Below are 13,129 nucleotides of genomic sequence, written 5' to 3'. Positions count from 1 at the left end.
CGAGCTACATTCACATTTGGTTGCGTTATCATTTTACTTCGCGACTCATCTGGAGTAACAGCAGACGCTTCCTCAATTTCTGTTGCTGTCACCTGTCCTGCGGTGTTGACCGTGATTTCATATTGGCCACCTCTTCCTTATTATTTATTAATGTCACTTACTTGTTGATCGAGAGAAACCAGTGGAGACGGGAGTTTTGTAAACTCTCCCTGAAATTGTTTACTAACAGATGGCTGCTGATCTTTGCAATCGGGTACTGCACCTGTTGTCTCTTGCAAATTAATATCTTCATTTTCTGGTACCGTATACGTATTATCTTTCTGTTCATCAGTTTCCATTCGCATTTTGGCTTAGGGTTCCTCTGCCTCCTCATCGCACTGTTTTTGCTGGCAGAGTGAGGGCGTTGGACAGGACAGCTCGTGCTCTGAACAACTATCAGTTGTCTCCAGAGAAGACTGTGTTGCCAGTGATGTACTGTAGTTACCTTAAGGATATTAATTAATTTTTTTGTGTAAGCTTGTGGTTTGTATTTTTTCTACTTCATAAAGTGATTTTTGAAATTTTGTAAGATAATGTACATAATTTATGTGACAGTCAGATTGTGTGTCCAACAGTGTCAAAACACAGAAAAATATAGCTGCATTGATGGTTCATCGTATTAATGTGAAAATTGACAGTTTTTTTGGAAATGTCTTCATCGATTGGTTAAAACCATAATATTGTATCTAATAGAATGCAATATTCAATAGCTGGCAAATGCCCTGTTCATTTCTGCACCGTCATGTGTAAGTCAGTTTTCCAGTCACAGATCTATTATACAGGTCTGATCGCTTCAGAGAATAATCATTCCATTCATGTCCAGAAAGTGTAATTCGAAGGCTGGTCAATTTTATAACGTCTCGTCTCCACTATTCTCAGATATTTAAGACATTGTATAATACGATTATTAAATTGTTTTTAAGTGTGATGGGAATATATGTTCCATATTCTGTATAATTTCTAGTGACGTCCATATAATCGTGTTAAATGCTCATAGCTAGTCTGATTGAGCTGAGAAGGTTAAAGATCAGTATCTTCCTTGACCTGTCTATCACGGAGACGATTTCCTTTTGTACATTAATATATTAAAATTATCCAAAAACTTGCTGATATCCTTCATGAAGTGCTATTTATGCTTCTGTAAAGATTGGAGCACATGTAATTCAAAGTGCAGTTTTTTATTTATTCACGTTTGAAGGGGTCTGAATGTCTTTAAAAAAACTTTTCTTGGTATTCAAATTATTTCTTTCTGGTAATTTAGCCAGTAACACAAACTTCGGTTATATTTCTTTAACATCAGCATAACTGCAATGATCAAACTCTTTTGTTTTAGTCATTTCCTGTATAAATGTGTGCATGGTTAGTGCATGTATTTAGTATGTAATTGGAATGTAAAACATTGTTCTTAAATAAATTCACTACTGTAATAAGAAATACGAGAATATATGGGGTTACAGTATGACGGAATGAAGTAGAAGGTGGTTGCTGGGGAGCTCGGTAAGTTACAGAGTTTGTGCCGCTTAGGTGCAACAGGAGGACACCGATAATGAATATGATGTATTCATTGAAATGTGAAAGGTATGTAAATTTTTCATAATAATTTTTTTTGGAAAAGACTGCAGCACTACTCACGTAATTTGTAGAAATGATTGTTGGCAGCTAGTTACTTGCCAAGAGCTAAGAGAATGACTACCCCACTTCCCTGACTCATGCATTAGGATTTCAGTTGATTAAGCTGTTATATTTTTATAGAAGTTCTCTGTCATTACTGAACACTTTGTTAATCATTATTCACGTTGAACCATGAGATAAGCAACAGTTCGAATATTGTTTGGAAATTTCATTTTGAAACAGAAAACTACATTAGCTGCTGCCTGCTTGACGTTTGCTGTTGTGCTTTCGAGAAATCTGCACCATTGCTGTCACTAGACGCGAGGTAAGTGGAAATTTTGATTAGAATCATGTTGTTTAACTACAGTTGCACATTTAGTGTAAAGAGAGGTTGTCTTTAAACCAGTTACGGTTCAGTTCAAATTAGAATATGTTTTGTGATAGGTTAGCAAGTGAGTTTAGGGTGGATAACAGATTGTAATGACATTGTTATGGTAATAGGTACATTATTTTTTATAGAGTGGGAGGTAAAGTAATGCTAACTTTCATATAGAAACCAAAGCGTAGTGGGAATGTTACTCATTTATTCAGGTTGCTAAGCAGCTGTGAAATATCCATCAGCCTCTGCATCGAGATCAAAGTACATTACAGAATGCAATGAAGACCTTCGGGGACTAGGGGAAAGGAATAGGGTAAACCTGCAGTAGGTCCTTGGTCATTCAGGAATTAGTGGCAATGAACAAGCTAACAGAATGGCCAGGACAGGGGTGATGAATCGTTTTATTGGACCGGTACTTGCATAACCGAAGATGGTTCAAATGGCTCTGAACACTATGGGACTTAACTTCTGAGGGCATCAGTTCCCTTGGAACTCGGAACTACTTAAACCTAACTAAACTAAGGACAGCACACAAATCCATGCCCGAGGTAGGATTCAAACCTGCGCCCGTAGCGGTCCCGAGGTTCCACACTGTAGCGCCCAGAACCGTGCGGTCACTCCGGCCGGCAAACGAAGATGATGATACAATCCACACTATGTAACTGAATCAGGAGGCAGCGCGTAGAATATTGGACTACTATCCAAAATTAGAAACTGGCAAGCGAATGTTGGCAGGTCCATATTTAAAAAGAAGTTCTATATTAATGAACGTGAACAGGAAACAAATCAGACTCGTAGTATAACTCATGACTGGATATAGAACTTCGTGAAACATCAGCACGCGAGGACACAGAGAATAAAGCCGCTAAATGTGAACTACGTGGTGGGGAAGACGAAACTGCAGCACATCTAACCTTACAATGCGAAGCTCTGGCGGGCGAAAGACACAGAATCTCCGAGTCGGTAGAGCCAACAGAAATCGTATCTAATATGGACCCAGTAAACAGTCTCCTACCACTTCTTAATACTACCGGTTGCCATTACTAGAATCACTGGGAGCGAAACAGAACAATGAATTCAATTTCCACGGAGTCAACAGGGGTCTAGTACCATTGTTGTTTTTATCTCCCTGCATTAAACATATAAAATGGAAGGATGTCTATCACCCCAATTCTGGGCGCAATCTGTGAACTACATAAAAAATACTGAGCAGCTGAGTGTGTCTATAGTGTCGACAAGGTATGTTATTTTTATTTCACATCACATTTTACTAAGCTTTTGGTAATTATCGGAGCCCCATAAACATATTCAATAGATCTATGTTCTATATCTCAGTATATACATCATTGTGTGTGTGTTAAATCTTATGGACTTGACTGCTAAGGTCATCAGTCACTAAGCTTACACACTGCTTAACCTAGATTATCCTAAGGATAAACACACACACGCATGGTCGAGGGAGGACTCGAACCTCCTCCGGGACCAGCCGCACACTGCATGACTGCAGCGCCCTAGACCGCTAGGCTAATCCCGCGCAGCTATACATCATTTACTCCTCTCGCCTGATGAATGAAAAGCATGAATGAGAGTGAACAAGATAAATTTCAGTATCTAGATCTGTGGTAGTAAAAGTAGTCGGCTACAGTGGCAGAATAGCCAACCCTGTAAGATAGTACCAGGTAGAAAACAGGCTTCTGTTCGCCTTGGACGAAGCTATTGTACAGTCTGACACCACAAACCAGGGAGTTCTCTGGGCACTTCTGGGGGAACGGGTCGCGTGGCTTCCAAAATAGTTCCTAATTCTGTAAAATTATAAACAATTGAACTTAGCGACGCATGCAAGCTGTCGTTCTGCTCCACCCTTGTTCGAACATGTGGACTTGTGATATATCTTCTCAGTTCAGTTTGATATTACTTCGTTATTTGGTGTCTCAAGTACAGCGTAATTAAACAAATTTTTCAATCTCCACTAATGTCGATTGCAGTTTTGAATCTAGTTCCTACGTATCTTTGTAGTCTCAGCACGTGTTAAGTGCGGATATGAGAACTGTAAGTCGGCATATCACCTCTCACAGTAATGTATCCAGTCCAATTTTCTTAGCTATTCTGAATTTTCTAATCATTTTATGTAGAATTTTTGTTAGTGACGACCGCGTGTTGACACGTTGTGAGAAACGTTACATGTCACAGTTACTGATTCTCGGGGTAAGAGTTCCAAATTTATTTCTGAACATTTTCTGTGGAGGAACAATTAACAGTTTATTCTTATGCATGAATTCTTATTCTGTTGATTCGTGCACTCAAGCCAAGTGCACTACTGTTTGGCAACCACGTGCATACAGCTGAAATTTTCTTTATTCTTATAATTCTGTCGAATCTCTGTTATATCCGTGTATGTGCCTGAATGTCGTCATTTAAAGATTCCTCTGACCTCTCCATAATTACTAATTAATGATAATTCGTGGTGGGGTCTGCAAAACGCAGTTGTAAATGTAATTTCCTAACTCATCCGAGAGCGTTATGAACAACAGCAACAATCACTCATTTGTTAATCGTTTAGTTTATTAGTTTGTTCCGTTGTGTCTTCGATAAGCGTGATATTTTTACCAGAGCACATGCTTACGTATTCTCTCGCAAAACTTCCATTTTTACGTCCTACTGCTATCCATTGTGCAACAGATAAATATGGCCCAGTTATTTATTTAATATTGATTCAACTATCATAAATGTGCAGAGCCAGAAACCACTGCATTTAAACATTATAGGCTTTTCTTTTCATGTATATCCAGATACCGACTCCCCACCCTCCATGTTAAGAGATAGCGCATTTTAATGTACACCTTCTACAGGAGCACCGATCCCCAGATCCATCACTTACAGATGCCCTTCAAATTCATGTCTGAGTTACGCAGGCTCGGATCGATCTCTCAATCGCGATAGCCATGCGGAATCTGCGACGGTTTTCCGCGCCAGGCGTCTTGACAAGCACGTGGTGAGGCAGTTGCAGATTCATAGGGAAGGTGGAAACAGCAGCTGAGGGCGCGCACGCGGCCTAACGCCTTTCTGTCCTGATATATTGAACTTTATCAGTCCGAGAGTGGTATTCTGGTCAAAACAACGTTCTTGTATAGAGCTGGTCTATATCCGCCGAGATAGAGTTTAGTATGTTTTATCTGAACACCCTCACTTTTCTTTTTAATTTGAGACACTTGCAACTTGGTCACTTTGCCCTTGACGATATTGCGTACCAAGGGGCTGATAGGGTTGAGCATCTGGATGTTCCCACATGGACCCAAAAAGCGAGGGACCAACTTAGAAAATATGGATACGTCACCCTAACCATGGCCGCAAAGATTGGAAATAAAAACATGAACACCAACCTTACCCTGCATGCATGGCGACCCTTACAATAGCGCTGTGTCTACCTCCAGAGTGCGAGCCCTGTATTTTTTCTTCAATTGTTGCTGTATGACCTCAGGTGTGACTTTGTCCAGTGAAAGATCGTTCACAGACCGTAAAGTAGACAGTGGTGAATTCAGAGGGTAACTCCACGTCAAGGAGTTGGGTGTTGCCTTACGAATCTCGTGAAGACACGAATTAAACATGATCAGTGCAGATTTCAAATTACTGTTCATTGTTTCGGCAATCGAACGCCAAGGGCAGTATGGTAGCGTGGTGTACAGAAACACTTAAACTGGAAAAAAGTGCTGTCACCAATCACTCTCTGAAGGAGGGCCATAAGTGGATAGTAGTCTAGACAACTGGCGAATGGTGAAGGCCGTTGTCATATGACTGCACGGATCCAACTTTATACACCAGGTAATGGCGTCCCCGTAGTCTAGGTGTAGTGCCTTTGTGTAATAATCGAAACGTTCTCGGTTCCGGGTGTGATCCCCGCAACGGCTACAATTTTGTTTAATAATAAACATTAGCGGCCGAAGACTTCCGGCATAAGGTGTCCCCCTCATTCTGCCAACGGCCTTGTTAAAGAGGTTGGAGGAGCGAAGAGAGGTTCAGGCCCCCACTTATCCTTAGGGAGGGAAACTGCCCCTAAAGGCGGAAGAATCAGCAGTGGCCAATGGCATGAGGATGAGAAAGGCAATGGAATGTCAGAAGCTTGTTCGTAGTAGGGATGGTAGAAACTTTAAAAAGAGAAATGCAAAGGCTTAATCTATCCACAGTAAGGGTCACTGATGTGTTCTGGAAAGAAGACATGCATTTGTGGTCAGATGAGTATAGGATAATATCAACAACAGCAGAAAATGGTATAAAGGGAATAGGATTTGCTATAAATAGGAAGGTAGGGCAGAGAGGCTGTTACTGTCATAGGGTAGTTCCTATCAGAATCGACAGCAAACCAACACGGAGAACGAAAGTTCGGATATACATGCCAACGTCGCATACTGAAGATGAAGAGATAGAGAAAGTGTATGATGATATTCAAAGGGTAATACAGTACATAAATGGAGATGAAAATCTAATAGTCATGCGGTACATAATGCAGTTGTAGGGGAAGGAGTAGAAGAAAAGGCTACAGGAGAATATGAGCTTAGGACAAGAATGAGAAAGGAGAAAGGCTAATTGAGTTCTGTAACAAATTTCAGCTAGTAATAGCGATTACTCTGTTCAAGAATCACAAGAGAAAGAGGTAAACTTGGAAAAGAGCGGGTGGTACGGGAAGATTAAAGTTAGATTACATCATGGTTTGACAGAGATTCAGAAATCAGATACTGAACTGTAAGGCATACCCAGGAGCAGATATAGACTTTGATCACAATGTAGCAGAGATGAAGAGTAGGCTGAAGTTCAAGAGATTAGTCACGAAGAAACAACACGCAAAGAAGTGGGATACGGAAGTACTAAGAAATCACGAGATACGCTTGAAGTTCTCTAAGGCTACAGATTCAGCAATAGATAATTACTCAGTAGGCAGTACACTTGAAGAGGAATGGACATCTCTAAAAGGGCAATCACAGAAACTGAAACAAAACATAGATACGAACACGGTAACTGTGAACATATGATGGCTAAGAAAGATGAAAGAGGGAACTATAAAAGTGTTCAGAGAAAGGCAGGTATACAAAGATACAAATGGCTGAGGAATGAAATAAATAGGAAGCGCAGAGGACCTAATTGCTGCATGAAAAACGTGAAGAAATCTGAAAAGAAATGATAGAAGGACTGACCCAGCATACAGGATAGTCAAAACAACTTTCTCCGACATCAAAAGCAGTGGTGGTAACATTGAGATTGTAACGATAATTCCACTATTAAATGAGGAGGAGAGAGCAATTAGGTGGAAAGAGTACATTGAAGGCCCTCAACGAGGGGGAAGTTTTGTCTGATGTGATAGAAGAAGACACGAGTCGATTTAGAAGAGATAGGGGATCCAGTACTAGAATCAGAATTATAAGAGGTTTGGAAAACTTAAGATCAAATAAGGCAGAAGGGGTAGATAACATTCCGTTAGAATATCTGAGATCATTGGGGGAAATGGCAACAAAAATACTATTCACGTTGTGTGTAGTAGAGTGTGGCGACATACCACCTAACTTTCGGAAAAATATGATACACACAACTCCGAAGCCTTCAAGAGCTGAGAGGTGCCAGAATTATCGCACAGTCAGCTTAACAGCTCACCCATCCAAGTTGGTGACAACAATAATATATAGAAGAAAAGAAAAGAAAATTGGGGGATGTGTTAGATGACGATCAGTTTGGCTTTAGAAAAGGTAGAAGCACCAGAGAGGCCATTCTGAGACTGCAGTTGATAACGTAAGCAAGACTAAAGAAAAACCAAGAGATGTCATAGGATTTGTCGAGTTGGAGAAAGCCTTCGACAATGTAAAATAGTGCACGTTGTTCGAAATTTTGAGAACAATGGGGGTAAGCTACGAGAGGGACGGGTAATACATTATATGTACAAAAGCCCAAAGGGAATAACAAGAGTGGGTGACTAAGAACGAAGCGGTCAGAAAAAAAAGGGTGTAAGGCAGGGATGTAGACTTTCCGCCATACTGTTCAATCTGTACATCGAAGAAGCAATGATGGAAATAAAGGAAAGCTTCAGGAGTGGAGTTAAAATTCAAGGTGAAAAGATATCAGTGATACGATTCGTTGCTGACATTGCTATCTTGATTGAAAGTGAAGGAGAATTACATGATATGCTGAACGGTATGAACTATCTAATGACTACAGGATATGAACTGAGAGTAAATCCAAGAAAGACGAAAGTGATGAGAGGTAGCAGAAATGAGAAAAGCGAGGAACATAACATCAGCGTTGATGCTCACGAAGTAGATGAAGCTAAGGAATTCTGCTATCAAGGCAGAAAAATAACGGAGCAAGGACGTCACAAGCAGACTAGCAATGGCAAAAATGGCATTCCTGGCCAAGAGAAGTCTACTAGTATCAAACATTGGCCTTAATTTGAGGAAGAAATTTCTGAGAATGTACGTATGGAGCACAGCATTGTATGGTAGGGAAACATGGACACGGAAAATCGGAGCAGAAGAGAATCGAAGCATTTGAGATGTGGTGATCCAGACGAATGTTGAAAATTTAATAAATTGCTGAGGTAAGGTATGAGAAGGTTCTACGCAGAATCGGTGAGGAACGAAATATGTGGAAAACATTGACAAGGGGAAGAGATGGCAATTGCAGCTTTGGTGTCTCCCTCTGGTGAGAAAGAGGAAATGTTGCCTGTTCACGTGCATTCAAGGGGCGCTATGAGCTCGCCAGTCGGTCAGTCTGGGTCAGCTTGCTAGTCTGTCTCTCGTCCGCATTTGTTAGGCAGTAAGAGAACTCAGCGAGTGGTCGCCCGGTCGGGCCTCAGTTCCTGCATCTGAGTCTGCGCGTTAGGCCGCCAGTCTGCTCAAGTTTGCTCAGGCAATGGTCATTGGCGGTTGGATCGATCGGTTGGTCGGTCGCGCACTGAGATACAAGACGACTTGTCCCTCTTGAGCATCGGTGCATGTGAGGTCGCCAGGTGAGTCCAGTGGGCCGCGCCGTATAGCGAGTGATAGTGACTTCGCGGTCGACACGAGAGCAACAGGAGTCAACCAACGACATCAGTCTGGCCGGTGCGAGCTGAGACGCGGTGAGACGGGAGATCGGCAAGCCTTCCTGCGTCCGTTGAAGCGGCTGGCAGCGGAAGGCGCGGGAGAGCGATGTGGGGGGGAGGGGGGGGGGGGGTGCTGCACCAGGTCTTCTCAAGAAATCGCCGTTTCTTAAAAGTTAAGTGATTGGTGATGTGTTGTTTGATTTACTCTTGTTAAATTCTACTTGTTTTCTTGGTTAGGCCACCAGCCGTTTTGCTTTGGAGTCGCCCCACCATCCTTCTCCGTTTTCCCACCCGCGGGAAGGTGGTTGTTAAAAATTGGGTGGTCCGTTTTTTCCCTTGTGGACTAGGGGCGGGTTAGAGCAACCTGCGGTTCGGGTTGTTCGGTAATCTTCGTATCAATCTACCGTACGTTAGTAACTGCCTCTGTCATGTTTGTCGGATTTGGTGTGTTAAAGAATACATTGCTTGGAGTGTAACGGCCTAATATCTGAAATATGTTCCGATCTTTGGAAACTGATATTATTGCCTATGATCTTGAGAGGCGGTATCTGTGTACTGTAGAGCATCTTAACTAATGTTTCGCCAACCTTGTAGAATTTTATATAAGATTGCATTTCTTGGGCTTTTATTTAAATGATCATTTTAGTACATAAAGTTGCCACCCTTTCACCGTAAGACTTTTCTTAGAAGTTAAAATCAAGTTGCACCTTCGGTGGCAAGGTTAATATTTTAATTGTTAGTGTTTTGTACCATTTCCATCTCTCCTACAGGGGGGTGCATAGTTTGTGTGCGTGTGTAAATTGTTAAAACTCTTAGTTTAAAGTTATCTGGTGTGTTGCAGATTTGCACTAGTGAAGTCTTTCAGAGGCTGTTGAGAGCGGTCGTATCTACGGCCGTGTCAAAAGGCAGCGGCAAGGTTCTCTGCCCGGAAGCTCATACAGTCAAAACTTGTTTCTTTCTGCCTCTGAATAAATTGTGACTTTCATATTAAGAGGGTGCTTTCTGATCATAATTTTAAATCCGTTTCTTTTCAAAAAATGCGTTTAGGCACTATTAAAGAGATTAAAAACCCCATTTGTTAAATGGAATTTGGTTATGATTTCATCAGTTACTCCCTGGCAACTACTTACATGCTTACATAGTGTGATTAAATGTGCTAATGTTCTCGATGAATAACTAGTAAATAAAATAAATTCTTAAGAATATTCTTTGAAAATAAATCACGGTTCACACTCTTAGTCTTATAACATATACTCCTTTTCTCAGTTTATTACCTGACACCTTTCCCAGTATCAGGCTTTTGTCTCATCCCCTGAATCTATGGTTCCTGTCTCTGTTTGTCCAGCAAGTTCCCAAAGAGTTCGTGTACCTCATAAAACACGATTGAAACCCATTTGGAGTCCAGTAAATCATGTTACAGCCGTTATTCCGTTGCGTGCTCCTGGAACATACGGCTAAGGGCATCTGTTACCTGATTGTTTGCTCCCTGGATGTACCTGACAGAGAAGCGAGAGGTGGAAACATACACAGCGACCTCGAGCCGACCTTGCGATTTTTCCTGTCTTCCTGGATCTCGCGAGCACCCAAATCAAAGCCTGATTGTCTGTTTCGAGGACAAATAGCAAAGCTGCAAGTAGAACTTAAATTTTTGGAAGGCCAAAACCCAGAAGACCTCCGACTCACATGGAGTACTTCAGTTCCTCCTGAGGCATGGCTCTGGAACCGTAAGCTAAATGATAGCTCACTATCGTTTTGTTTTGGAAGGACAGCAACGACGCTAGAATTAGAAGCACACGTTTGGACCATGAAAGTTGTTCTATGTCCGGATCATCCAAAACCAGCAAAATACTCAGAGATACTTTCATTGCCTTAAAGACCGCCTGCTGCGTTTCCCCATCTGGAAACTCAACCCTTTCTTCCTCAAGCCATTTACTGTGGCTGCTATTTGGACAAAAGTCGACAAAAAATTTTATTAAAAACTTTGAGATACTGATAAAGCGAGCTACTTCCTTCTTCTCTGAAGACCTTGTCTCATTCCCTGATCTATTTCAACAACACTGGCTGAGACCAAGGTCCTAAAAAGGGAAGCTCCCTTAGATCCAGATTTACCATAGATGGTTTAACGGTCAAACCTACTTCCTGCATGACAATGAGGACTTCGCTGTACCCTGATTTGAATTACACGTCACCCAAAACAGAGTCTAAGAGAAATGATAGTACTGCTGCTTCGGTGTATGAATTGAAAGGAACACCACCGAACTGGTACAGCTTCCAGACGGTGTCAAATCCTGTAGCAAGTTTACAGTCCTCAGTGAAAGAAATCTTTTGGTAGTCCTTGTTCAAATTCAGGATGGTAATATACTGTGCCCCCCGCAAAGTAAATAGATCAGGTACGGAAGTGCGGGAGTAGTACAGATTATAAGACGGATTTTTGGTTAAGAATTCTATAATCAACTACCGATCGATAATTACCGTCTTGTCCTTTCAGTGTCTGAAACATGGGCGACGCATACGGAGAGGTGGAAACCCGTATCACGCCAGCGCGAAGCCTCTCATCAATCAGCTGCCACAAAAATTTCTTTTTGAGTGGCACAACCGTTATGGAGGTTGGAAAACCAGAATATCGTCAATCAAATCGATCTTATACTGAATAATGGTGGTGACGCCTAGTTTATTAGTCATCACGTCAGAAAACCACCCAGGTACTCCTAACCGAGCTTTAGCTTTACACTCCCGCAAATGACTGACCTGAAACTGTTATGTACCACGAGGCAATTGACCTTTTGGACAGGCTGGCAAGCACACAGCTTAAAATCCCTACCAAGACTGAAATGGAATGAAAGCTTCTTCTCGGCATAATTAAGAATTAATCCTTTTCGATGCCTGAAATTACACCCCAATCACAAGTTAACTGACAATTCTTCGGCTAATAATAATTCCACCGGCCACTGAAAATCCCATAAAGCCACGCTTCCCTGTAAGCAACCTTCTACGTAGATTGGACACTTGCCTGTTGGCAATTAGACATTTCTGTAACGTTTCTCGCAAGGGGGCCAGCTTAAAAATACCACGCCTTTGCCAGTACCTGTTAAATTGATAACACAAACTTTAGTTCCAGAATTTATTAGAGCACAGGCGGGTTCATGATTGACGTATGTGCAGACAAACGGTGGGTACTGACTAGTTACCACGCTGATTCTGTTACTCCACTTGGATCGTGAACGACTTGCAGAGTACCCAAGTCTTTGGCGTCAGCTGTTCGGACGTCCATTGCGCTGTATGGGGCCCTGGACCATAAAATGACCGGTATCGCCACACCGAAAAGAATCATTAGTGTTCTATGGATTAGTCTTCCTGCCCTTTCAATCTGAACATTACCATTACGTTCCCCTGTTGCTGATGTTTCAAAAATGCTTCTCGTATCGGCAAATGTATGCTCTTGATTTTAAATAACAATTCACTAACCTGGAAAAAGTGGTAAACCTCCGCAAAACACAATATCATTCGTGACTTGCCTTCTCGACGGTTTCCCCACTCAGTCACAGGTAATATCAATGAAGCCAACGCAATTCTAATCTCCTCAGAATAATGTTGGAGACTTCCGCCACGGGCATCGACGCGTAGAAAGTATTTATACAGCAGTTTGCCCCTAACTCGCGACCATTAACTTCCTCACACAACCTATCTCTCTAAGTCATCGAACATTATCTGAACCTCTACTACCTCAGCCACACTCTTACGTAACAAACCTCTAGTCACCAGATACGTCAACTGAAGTATCACTGATGTGGAACGTTAATGCATTCGCAAGTTTCTCAGAACGTTCCAACACTCACAAAACTTCTCCCACTTGAGGTAATTCATCTACCGCCTTTCATCCCTGACATATTAACTCTTTATCGGCGGCTACGGACCTGGTCTGTACGAGGACGTCGTTTTGACCCATTTTGGGCTGATAGTAAACTCCATAAATTTGCCTAATCCAAGTTTGACGATACCTTGTGTGCCCTTCCCTATTAACTGATGAAGTATTTCGG

The sequence above is a fragment of the Schistocerca nitens genome, chromosome 7, assembly GCF_023898315.1.
Source record: "Schistocerca nitens isolate TAMUIC-IGC-003100 chromosome 7, iqSchNite1.1, whole genome shotgun sequence".
Lineage (NCBI taxonomy): Eukaryota > Metazoa > Arthropoda > Insecta > Orthoptera > Acrididae > Schistocerca > Schistocerca nitens.
This window is presented reverse-complemented; position numbering follows the sequence as displayed.